The following is a 12,883-nucleotide window of genomic DNA, read 5'->3' as shown; positions in this document are numbered from 1 at the left end:
TATTTTATGGATTTTCACCACTTTTTAATGTACTAATTGAGTATCTTTAATGATTTTTGAGGGTATTTTATGAAAGTAGTGACGTCATTTATGGACTTTTTAAGAAATTTTATGAATTTTCACCGATTTTTAATGTAGTTAATGACGATTTTTAAATATTTTCACGAATTATATAGAGTTTCACCACTTTTTAATGTAGTTAATGAAGATTTTTAATGATTTTTCACGAATTTTATGGATTTTTACCACTTTTTAATGTAGTTAATGACGATTTTTTATGATTTTTCACGAATTTTATGGATTTTTTACCACATTTTAATGTAGTTAATGACGATTTTTAATGATTTTTCACGAATTTTATGGATTTTCACCACTTTTTAATGTAGTTAATGACGATTTTTAATGATTTTTCACGAATTATATAGAGTTTCACCACTTTTTAATGTAGTTAATGACGATTTTTAATGATTTTTCACGAATTTTATGGATTTTTACCACTTTTTAATGTAGTTAATGACGATTTTTAATGATTTTTCACGAATTTTATGGATTTTTACCACTTTTTAATGTACTAATTGAGTATTTTAATGATTTTTGAGGGTATTTTATGGAGGTAGTGACGTCATTTATGGACTTTTTAAGGAATTTTATGGATTTTTACCACATTTTAATGTAGTTAATGACGATTTTTAATGATTTTCACGAATTTTATGGATTTTCACCACTTTTTAATGTAGTTAATGACGATTTTTAATGATTTTTCACGAATTTTATGGATTTTTACCACTTTTTAATGTAGTTAATGAAGATTTTTAATGATTTTTCATGAATTTTATGGATTTTTACCACTTTTTAATGTAGTTAATGACGATTTTTAAAGATTTTTCACGAATTATAAGAATTTTCACCACATTTTAATGTAGTTAATGACGATTTTTAATGATTTTTCACGAATTATATAGATTTTTACCACTTTTTAATGTAGTTAATGACGATTATTAAAGATTTTTCACGAATTATATGGATTTTCACCACTTTTTAATGTAGTTAATGACGATTTTTAATGATTTTTCACGAATTTTATGGATAATTACCACTTTTTAATGTAGTTAATGACGATTTTTAATGATTTTTCACGAATTTTATGGATTTTCACCACTTTTTAATGTAGTTAATGACGATTTTTAATGATTTTTCACGAATTTTATGGATTTTTACCACTTTTTAATGTAGTTAATGACGATTTTTAATGATTTTTCACGAATTTTATGGATTTTTCCCACTTTTTAATGTACTAATTGAGTATTTTAATGATTTTTGAGGGTATTTTATGGAGGTAGTGACGTCATTTATGAACTTTTAAGGATTTTATGGATTTTTACCACATTTTAATGTAGTTAATGACGATTTTTAATGATTTTTCACGAATTATATAGATTTTTACCACTTTTTAATGTAGTTAATGACGATTTTTAATGATTTTTCACGAATTTTATGGATTTTTACCACTTTTTAATGTACTAATTGAGTATTTTAATGATTTTTGAGGGTATTTTATGGAGGTAGTGACGTCATTTATGGACTTTTAAGGAATTTTATGGATTTTTACCACATTTTAATGTAGTTAATGACGATTTTTAATGATTTTCACGAATTTTATGGATTTTCACCACTTTTTAATGTAGTTAATGACGATTTTTAATGATTTTTCACGAATTTTATGGATTTTTACCACTTTTTAATGTAGTTAATGAAGATTTTTAATGATTTTTCATGAATTTTATGGATTTTTACCACTTTTTAATGTAGTTAATGACGATTTTTAAAGATTTTTCACGAATTATAAGAATTTTCACCACATTTTAATGTAGTTAATGACGATTTTTAATGATTTTTCACGAATTTTATGGAGTTTCACCACTTTTTAATGTAGTTAATGAAGATTTTTAATGATTTTTCACGAATTTTATGGATTTTTACCACTTTTTAATGTAGTTAATGACGATTTTTTATGATTTTTCACGAATTTTATGGATTTTTACCACATTTTAATGTAGTTAATGACGATTTTTTAATGATTTTTCACGAATTTTATGGATTTTCACCACTTTTTAATGTAGTTAATGACGATTTTTAATGATTTTTCACGAATTATATAGAGTTTCACCACTTTTTTAATGTAGTTAATGACGATTTTTAATGATTTTTCACGAATTTTATGGATTTTTACCACTTTTTAATGTAGTTAATGACGATTTTTAATGATTTTTCACGAATTTTATGGATTTTTACCACTTTTTAATGTACTAATTGAGTATTTTAATGATTTTTGAGGGTATTTTATGGAGATAGTGACGTCATTTATGAACTTTTTAAGGAATTTTATGGATTTTTACCACATTTTAATGTAGTTAATGACGATTTTTAATGATTTTTCACGAATTATATAGATTTTTACCACTTTTTAATGTAGTTAATGACGATTTTTAATGATTTTTCACGAATTTTATGGATTTTTACCACTTTTTAATGTATTTAATGACGATTTTTAAAGATTTTTCACGAATTTTTTGGATTTTCACCACTTTTTAATGTAGTTAATGACGATTTTTAATGATTTTTCACGAATTTTATGGATTTTTACCACTTTTTAATGTAGTTAATGACGATTTTTAATGATTTTTCATGAATTTTATGGATTTTTACTACTTTTTAATGTAGTTAATGACGATTTTTAATGATTTTTCATGAATTTTATGGATTTTTACCACTTTTTAATGTAGTTAATGACGATTTATAATGATTCTTCACGAATTTTATGGATTTTCACCACTTTTTAATGTACTAATTGAGTATCTTTAATGATTTTTGAGGGTATTTTATGGAGGTAGTGACGTCATTTATGGACTTTTTAAGAAATTTTATGAATTTTCACCCGATTTTTAATGTAGTCAATGACGATTTTTAAAGATTTTTCACGAATTATATAGAGTTTCACCACTTTTTAATGTAGTTAATGAAGATTTTTAATGATTTTTCACGAATTTTATGGATTTTACCAATTTTTAATGTAGTTAATGACGATTATTAAAGATTTTTCACGAATTTTATGGATTTTTACCACTTTTTAATGTAGTTAATGACGATTTTTAATGATTTTTCACGAATTTTATGGATTTTCACCACTTTTTAATGTACTAATTGAGTATCTTTAATGATTTTTGAGGGAATTTTATGGAGGTAGTGACGTCATTTATGGACTTTTTAAGAAATTTTATGAATTTTCACCGATTTTTAATGTAGTTAATGACGATTTTTAAATATTTTTCACGAATTATATAGAGTTTCACCACTTTTTAATGTAGTTAATGAAGATTTTTAATGATTTTTCACGAATTTTATGGATTTTTACCACTTTTTAATGTAGTTAATGACGATTTTTTATGATTTTTCACGAATTTTATGGATTTTTACCACATTTTAATGTAGTTAATGACGATTTTTAATGATTTTTCACGAATTTTATGGATTTTCACCACTTTTTAATGTAGTTAATGACGATTTTTAATGATTTTTCACGAATTATATAGAGTTTCACCACTTTTTAATGTAGTTAATGACGATTTTTAATGATTTTTCACGAATTTTATGGATTTTTACCACTTTTTAATGTAGTTAATGACGATTTTTAATGATTTTTTCACGAATTTTATGGATTTTTACCACTTTTTAATGTACTAATTGAGTATTTTAATGATTTTTGAGGGTATTTTATGGAGGTAGTGACGTCATTTATGGACTTTTTAAGGAATTTTATGGATTTTTACCACATTTTAATGTAGTTAATGACGATTTTTAATGATTTTCACGAATTTTATGGATTTTCACCACTTTTTAATGTAGTTAATGACGATTTTTAATGATTTTTCACGAATTTTATGGATTTTTACCACTTTTTAATGTAGTTAATGAAGATTTTTAATGATTTTTCATGAATTTTTATGGATTTTTACCACTTTTTAATGTAGTTAATGACGATTTTTAAAGATTTTTCACGAATTATAAGAATTTTCACCACATTTTAATGTAGTTAATGACGATTTTTAATGATTTTTCACGAATTATATAGATTTTTACCACTTTTTAATGTAGTTAATGACGATTTTTTATGATTTTTCACGAATTTTTTGGATTTTCACCACTTTTTAATGTAGTTAATGACGATTTTTAATGATTTTTTCACGAATTTTATGGATTTTTACCACTTTTTAATGTAGTTAATGACGATTTTTAATGATTTTTCATGAATTTTATGGATTTTTACTACTTTTTAATGTAGTTAATGACGATTTTTAATGATTTTTCATGAATTTTATGGATTTTTACCACTTTTTAATGTAGTTAATGACGATTTATAATGATTCTTCACGAATTTTATGGATTTTCACCACTTTTTAATGTACTAATTGAGTATCTTTAATGATTTTTGAGGGTATTTTATGGAGGTAGTGACGTCATTTATGGACTTTTTAAGAAATTTTATGAATTTTCACCGATTTTTAATGTAGTCAATGACGATTTTTAAAGATTTTTCACGAATTATATAGAGTTTCACCACTTTTTAATGTAGTTAATGAAGATTTTTAATGATTTTTCACGAATTTTATGGATTTTTACCAATTTTTAATGTAGTTAATGACGATTATTAAAGATTTTTCACGAATTTTATGGATTTTTACCACTTTTTAATGTAGTTAATGACGATTTTTAATGATTTTTCACGAATTTTATGGATTTTCACCACTTTTTAATGTACTAATTGAGTATCTTTAATGATTTTTTGAGGGAATTTTATGGAGGTAGTGACGTCATTTATGGACTTTTTAAGAAATTTTATGAATTTTCACCGATTTTTAATGTAGTTAATGACGATTTTTAAATATTTTTCACGAATTATATAGAGTTTCACCACTTTTTAATGTAGTTAATGAAGATTTTTAATGATTTTTCACGAATTTTATGGATTTTTACCACTTTTTAATGTAGTTAATGACGATTTTTTATGATTTTTCACGAATTTTATGGATTTTTACCACATTTTAATGTAGTTAATGACGATTTTTAATGATTTTTCACGAATTTTATGGATTTTCACCACTTTTTAATGTAGTTAATGACGATTTTTAATGATTTTTCACGAATTATATAGAGTTTCACCACTTTTTAATGTAGTTAATGACGATTTTTAATGATTTTTCACGAATTTTATGGATTTTTACCACTTTTTAATGTAGTTAATGACGATTTTTAATGATTTTTCACGAATTTTATGGATTTTTACCACTTTTTAATGTACTAATTGAGTATTTTAATGATTTTTGAGGGTATTTTATGGAGGTAGTGACGTCATTTATGGACTTTTTAAGGAATTTTATGGATTTTTACCACATTTTAATGTAGTTAATGACGATTTTTAATGATTTTCACGAATTTTATGGATTTTCACCACTTTTTAATGTAGTTAATGACGATTTTTAATGATTTTTCACGAATTTTATGGATTTTTACCACTTTTTAATGTAGTTAATGAAGATTTTTAATGATTTTTCATGAATTTTATGGATTTTTACCACTTTTTAATGTAGTTAATGACGATTTTTAAAGATTTTTCACGAATTATAAGAATTTTCACCACATTTTAATGTAGTTAATGACGATTTTTAATGATTTTTCACGAATTATATAGATTTTTACCACTTTTTAATGTAGTTAATGACGATTTTTTATGATTTTTCACGAATTTTATGGATTTTTACCACATTTTAATGTAGTTAATGACGATTTTTAATGATTTTTCACGAATTTTATGGATAATTACCACTTTTTAATGTAGTTAATGACGATTTTTAATGATTTTTCACGAATTTTATGGATTTTCACCACTTTTTAATGTAGTTAATGACGATTTTTAATGATTTTTCACGAATTTTATGGATTTTTACCACTTTTTAATGTAGTTAATGACGATTTTTAATGATTTTTCACGAATTTTATGGATTTTTACCACTTTTTAATGTACTAATTGAGTATTTTAATGATTTTTGAGGGTATTTTATGGAGGTAGTGACGTCATTTATGAACTTTTTAAGGAATTTTATGGATTTTTACCACATTTTAATGTAGTTAATGACGATTTTTAATGATTTTTCACGAATTATATAGATTTTTACCATTTTTTAATGTAGTTAATGACGATTTTTAATGATTTTTCACGAATTTTATGGATTTTTACCACTTTTTAATGTATTTAATGACGATTTTTAAAGATTTTTCACGAATTTTTTGGATTTTCACCACTTTTTAATGTAGTTAATGACGATTTTTAATGATTTTTCACGAATTTTATGGATTTTTACCACTTTTTAATGTAGTTAATGACGATTTTTAATGATTTTTCAGGGTATTTTATGGAGGTAGTGACGTCATTTATGGACTTTTTAAGAAATTTTATGAATTTTCACCGATTTTTAATGTAGTTAATGACGATTTTTAATGATTTTTCACGAATTATATAGAGTTTCACCACTTTTCAATGTAGTTAATGAAGATTTTTAATGATTTTTCACGAATTTTATGGATTTTTACCACTTTTTAATGTAGTTAATGACGATTATTAAAGATTTTTCACGAATTTTATGGATTTTTACCACTTTTTAATGTAGTTAATGACGATTTTTAAAGATTTTTCACGAATTATATAGATTTTCACCACTTTTTAATGTACTAATTGAGTATCTTTAATGATTTTTGAGGGTATTTTATGGAGGTAGTGACGTCATTTATGGACTTTTTAAGGAATTTTATGAATTTTCACCGATTTTTAATGTAGTTAATGACGATTTATAAAGATTTTTCACGAATTATATAGAGTTCCACCACTTTTTAATGTAGTTAATGACGATTTTTAATGATTTTTCACGAATTTTATGGATTTTTACCACTTTTTAATGTACTAATTGAGTATTTTAATGATTTTTGAGGGTATTTTATGGAGGTAGTGACGTCATTTATGAACTTTTTAAGGAATTTTATGGATTTTTACCACATTTTAATGTAGTTAATGACGATTTTTAATGATTTTTCACGAATAATATAGATTTTTACCACTTTTTAATGTAGTTAATGACGATTTTTAATGATTTTTCACGAATTTTATGGATTTTTACCACTTTTTAATGTATTTAATGACGATTTTTAAAGATTTTTCACGAATTTTTTGGATTTTCACCACTTTTTAATGTATTTAATGACGATTTTTAAAGATTTTTCACGAATTTTTTGGATTTTCACCACTTTTTAATGTAGTGAATGACGATTTTTAATGATTTTTCACGAATTTTATGGATTTTTACCACTTTTTAATGTAGTTAATGACGATTATTAAAGATTTTTCACGAATTTTATGGATTTTTACCACTTTTTAATGTAGTTAATGACGATTTTTAATGATTTTTCACGAATTTTATGGATTTTCACCACTTTTTAATGTACTAATTGAGTATCTTTAATGATATTTGAGGGTATTTTATGGAGGTAGTGACGTCATTTATGGACTTTTTAAGAAATTTTATGAATTTTCACCGATTTTTAATGTAGTTAATGACGATTTTTAAAGATTTTTCACGAATTATATAGAGTTTCACCACTTTTTAATGTAGTTAATGAAGATTTTTAATGATTTTTCACGAATTTTATGGATTTTTACCACTTTTTAATGTAGTTAATGACGATTTTTTATGATTTTTCACGAATTTTATGGATTTTTACCACATTTTAATGTAGTTAATGACGATTTTTAATGATTTTTCACGAATTTTATGGATTTTCACCACTTTTTAATGTAGTTAATGACGATTTTTAATGATTTTTCACGAATTTTATGGATTTTTACCAATTTTTAATGTAGTTAATGACGATTTTTAAAGATTTTTCACGAATTATATGGATTTTCACCACTTTTTAATGTAGTTAATGACGATTTTTAATGATTTTTCACGAATTTTATGGATTTTTACCACTTTTTAATGTACTAATTGAGTATTTTAATGATTTTTGAGGGTATTTTATGGAGGTAGTGACGTCATTTATGGACTTTTTAAGGAATTTTATGGATTTTTACCACATTTTAATGTAGTTAATGACGATTTTTAATGATTTTCACGAATTTTATGGATTTTCACCACTTTTTAATGTAGTTAATGACGATTTTTAATGATTTTTCACGAATTTTATGGATTTTTACCACTTTTTAATGTAGTTAATGACGATTTTTAATGATTTTTCACGAATTTTATGGATATTTACCACTTTTTAACAGAACACAGTACACAAGATACAAGACTGCAATTGAATAAATTGTTAAATAGTAAATATAGTAGCTGTAATATTGTATAACAAAAATAATGTTTACAATGATAACCAGATATAATCACTGATGTAAACTTAATATAATGCTTTGTAATAGTTTGCAGGAAAACTCCACAAATTAATATACCGGAATTACGCTGCGCAGCTATTAATAACCTGAGTGTATATTTGTGTGTTTTATCAGTTTAGTCGTTCACTTCGTTCAGTGTCGGTTAAACGGGCAACGAATGGTTAGCATAATGTTATAAAACAAGGTGTTTACTGTTTAAACTACACTGTCTCTGAACTTTGCAACGGTGTTCAAACATAAGCCGTTAAATTTCTGTCGGTGCATTTACATTTTCTCTGCTCCGTTCAATGTCAGAAACACCTACTCTGCACCACAATAAAATATTTGGTTAAAAATTTCACAAAAACACTTTTACTGAACCACCGTTGTTTTACTAACACAGTTCATATACTGTGTATAAACAGTTAAAAAACTACGGTGTTTGTAAACCGACATTGAATGTTAAAATTGCTACTCGGGTAATTCCCAAGAGAAATTGGCTCTTAAACCTTTAAATTTGAGTAATTTTGATATTTCATTGTAATTTGAGCATAAATTTCAAGAGATAATGAATCTAAGTACTTGAAAATCAATAATTTTTGGGATTATTCGGTGTTTTGTTCATATTTTTCAAGAATAACTGGGATTTTTATAGTAATTACTCCATATTTCCCAAGAGAAATTGGCTCTTAAACCTTTAAATTTGAGTAATTTTGATATTTCATTGTAATTTGAGCACGAATTTCAATATATAATGGCTCTAAGAACTATAAAATCAAAGATTTTAGGGAATATTCGGTTTTTTTTTCATGTTTTTCAACAATAACTGGGTTTTTTTTTAATTATTACTCCATAATTACCAAGAGAAATTGGCTCTTAAACCTTTAAATTTGAGTAATTTTGATATTTTATTGTAATTTGAGCACGAATTTCAAGAGATAATGAATCTAAGTACTTGAAAATCAATGATTTTTGGGATTATTCGGTGTATTGTTCATGTTTTTCAACAATAAATGGGATTGTTATAGTTATTACTCCATAATTCCCAAGAGAAATTGGCTCTTAAACCTTTAAATTTGAATAATTTTGATATTTCATTGTAATTTGAGCACGAATTTCAATATATAATGGCTCTAAGAACTTTAAAATCAAAGATTTTTGGGAATATTCGGTTTTTTGTTCATGTTTTTCAACAATAAATGGGATTTTTATAGTTATTACTCCATAATTCCCAAGAGAAATTGGCTCTTAAACCTTTAAATTTGAGTAATTTTGATATTTCATTGTAATTTGATTATAAATTCAAAGAGATAATGAATCTAAGTACTTGAAAATCAATGATTTTTGGGATTATTCGGTTTTTTGTTCATGTTTTACAACAATAACTGGGACTTTTATAATTATAACTCCATAATTCCCAAGAGAAATTGGCTCTTAAACCTTTAAATTTGAGTAATTTTGATATTTTATTGTAATTTGAGCACGAATTTCAATATATAATGGCTCTAAGAACTTGAAAATCAAAGATTTTTGGGAATATTCGGTTTTTTGTTCATGTTTTTCAACAATAAATGGGATTTTTATAGTTATTACTCCATAATTCCCAAGAGAAATTGGCTCTTAAACCTTTAAATTTGAGTAATTTTGACATTTTATGTAAATTTATTACACACTCTAGGATTACAACTTGATTTCCAAAATCAAATAAATTATGTAATTAAAACTTTTAGTATAGTAATAGTAAGACTATATTAAATACTTTAATATAGAACTGAATATAAAAATAAATATTATTTAGCTTGTAATTATTTTTGTATATAAAAATATGAAATTCAAATGCATTAATAGCGTGATATAGTGAATAGATTCTATAATGTAACATGAAAACTTAAAATGACTAACTTGCTAACGAAAATTTGTCTACAAGTTTAATTTGGACTTCTGTTTTTCTTTAGTCAAGAATTTTTTTCTAAGAAGATGTATTGTTGCTTTTCGTGGTTCTTACTATGTGGGACCTTAAATAATAATCTTACCTTTACATTTTATTATAGGTAAATTCACTTTAAATGTAAAAACTAACAGCATATAGTACACTTGATAAACTGGTGAACGAAAATTTGCGATGTCGTACGTGTTAAGGCAGATAACGACATGCGGGCACGACTTTCGTTTAATATCCATAAAAAATAATTATAATTTAGACTTTAGAGTAAACAATAAAAAAGTATTATAAAATAAAGTATACATAAAGAAAATATTCGTAATTAATACATAAAGTACGTAGGTCGTAGATATGCTTCCAAGTAAAACCAAGCCTAACGCAGCCATGCAGGTACATAATTTTTAAAAAAGTAACGCATTTGTTAGATAATAAATAAATAAATAGAATTGTATTAAAATAATCACTCACATTGTGTCTTATATTTCTCTATCAATATTCACCTGTAGTATAAAGAATAAAATGTTGTCAAACTACAAATAGGTAAGTTATAAACTTATAAATAATGATTATATGTATTTTTACACTATATTGGTTTTCCACGGTTTTTAATTAAAATGACAATCATGCTTGCCTAGTCGCTTTGCTTCTCATAGTATTAATTATTTATAGTTATAACTTTATATTTGTATATCAGTAGCGTAACCAGGAGGGACTGAGGGAGTGGGCTACAGCCTCCCCGAAATATTATGAAAATTTAAAAATTATTTTAATTGTTAATGGTCTGGAAGTTGCTACAAAAATCTTAAATTGTATTTTAATGATTTTAAATTGTCATCTTTATTTTGTTAGCTTTTATTATTTGTTCATTGACAAACATTTACCAGTATTTACACTTTACAGTTTACAATTATAAATTAGCTATCTATAGCCGTGCTAGTAGTTATTTGATGCATATAACATTGTGCATCGGTCGCGAATTCGCGATAGTATTTGTATTATTATAGCGTTTTAACGTTGTACCTACTGTATTTTGAAAAAAATAATTTACTGGGCTGTACAATGTACATATTATTTTAAAATTAATTTTAATACATTTATAAAGACTGCATAATGCACCGTCGCCATAACATTACACGCACACACCGCCGCAAATCGAAATAAATTCATGATCCTCAGCAGGCTAAACGCGTGCGCGTACATATACACACTCATTAGCAGTGCCATATTTATGCAAGGTCAAAATGGGACAATTGCACTGGGCCCGCTCAAAAGAAACTTCAGGCATATACAATTAATTGCATACATTTTTATCACACTTTCGGAAAACAAAATAGAAAAATCCTGGCTACGCCACTAATGTATCAATTAGTATCATCTAACTATTCCATAATAGTTCGGCGTGGAATCTCCGAATCGGTTCCTATATTTCTGTATACTGCAGTGAATATCTGTATATTATAAAATCAATGACGCAGCACAGAATAAAAAATAGTATATTACCTATTCGTTCGGCCCTAAATCCAGCCCTGTTTATGACCAATCGGACTACCATACAAAAAAAAAATAATAATAATATCAATGATTTAGGTAGTATGTCAATTTTATAAATTATACAAATTTTATGTACGGGCTGTTTTTGTTGTATTCCGTCTCGTTAACAACTCGATATTGAATACTTTTATTTACTTGTTTCTTTTATCGTCGAGTATATAGGTACCTAAAATTAAATCTAGAAACTAATAATAATGTTATACATTTATAATGTTAGATACAAGTAAATAAAGTTACTTTTATGTGAGATACATCATTTTTATTACTCTTTTGACTTTTCAATAAACTCACGGTATTGCCAACATTTTTACATATTTCTCGAAAATGATAAAATCACTACTTTTAACAAATTTAAATTTAAAAAAATTTAAGTTATCAATATACCTATTCCATTAAAAGTAGTGTAAAATACACGCCATGGCGATGACATGCCATATTACAAACCTAAATCCTAAATAAAATTGCATATTGCATATTGTTCTAGAATACTATAGTACCTAGACCCTAATTTTATGTCAGTATAACTACTATAACTAGTTAAAATCAAAAATTGTAATTTGTGATGATTATTATTTAGTGACTATAAAATTTAGTTTTAATTTTTATATCTGACAAAATATTATTATTTTTTTTAAATTTTCGCTTCAATATGCAATATATTTTGAATTTTGTCAAAATAAACAAAACAAATTTCACCATTAGTTTCAAATTATGATGATTCGTGGAGATAACTGACAAAAATCCAAAAATATTAAAAGGAAAAAATATGCAATTGCATGGAAATCCGCACTCTGGTGATGATGAATATACATATTTATACACCATATAAGTTTATTTTGCAAGAACTACAGAACTAGTTGACAAGTGTATTAAGTTATAGAAGCCCAAAAATGAAAAATCCTGATTTATAAGCA

The sequence above is a fragment of the Rhopalosiphum padi genome, chromosome 3, assembly GCF_020882245.1.
Source record: "Rhopalosiphum padi isolate XX-2018 chromosome 3, ASM2088224v1, whole genome shotgun sequence".
In the NCBI taxonomy this organism is placed as follows: domain Eukaryota; kingdom Metazoa; phylum Arthropoda; class Insecta; order Hemiptera; family Aphididae; genus Rhopalosiphum; species Rhopalosiphum padi.
The sequence above is the reverse complement of the archived record's forward strand: the minus strand, read 5'-3'. Positions refer to the sequence as shown.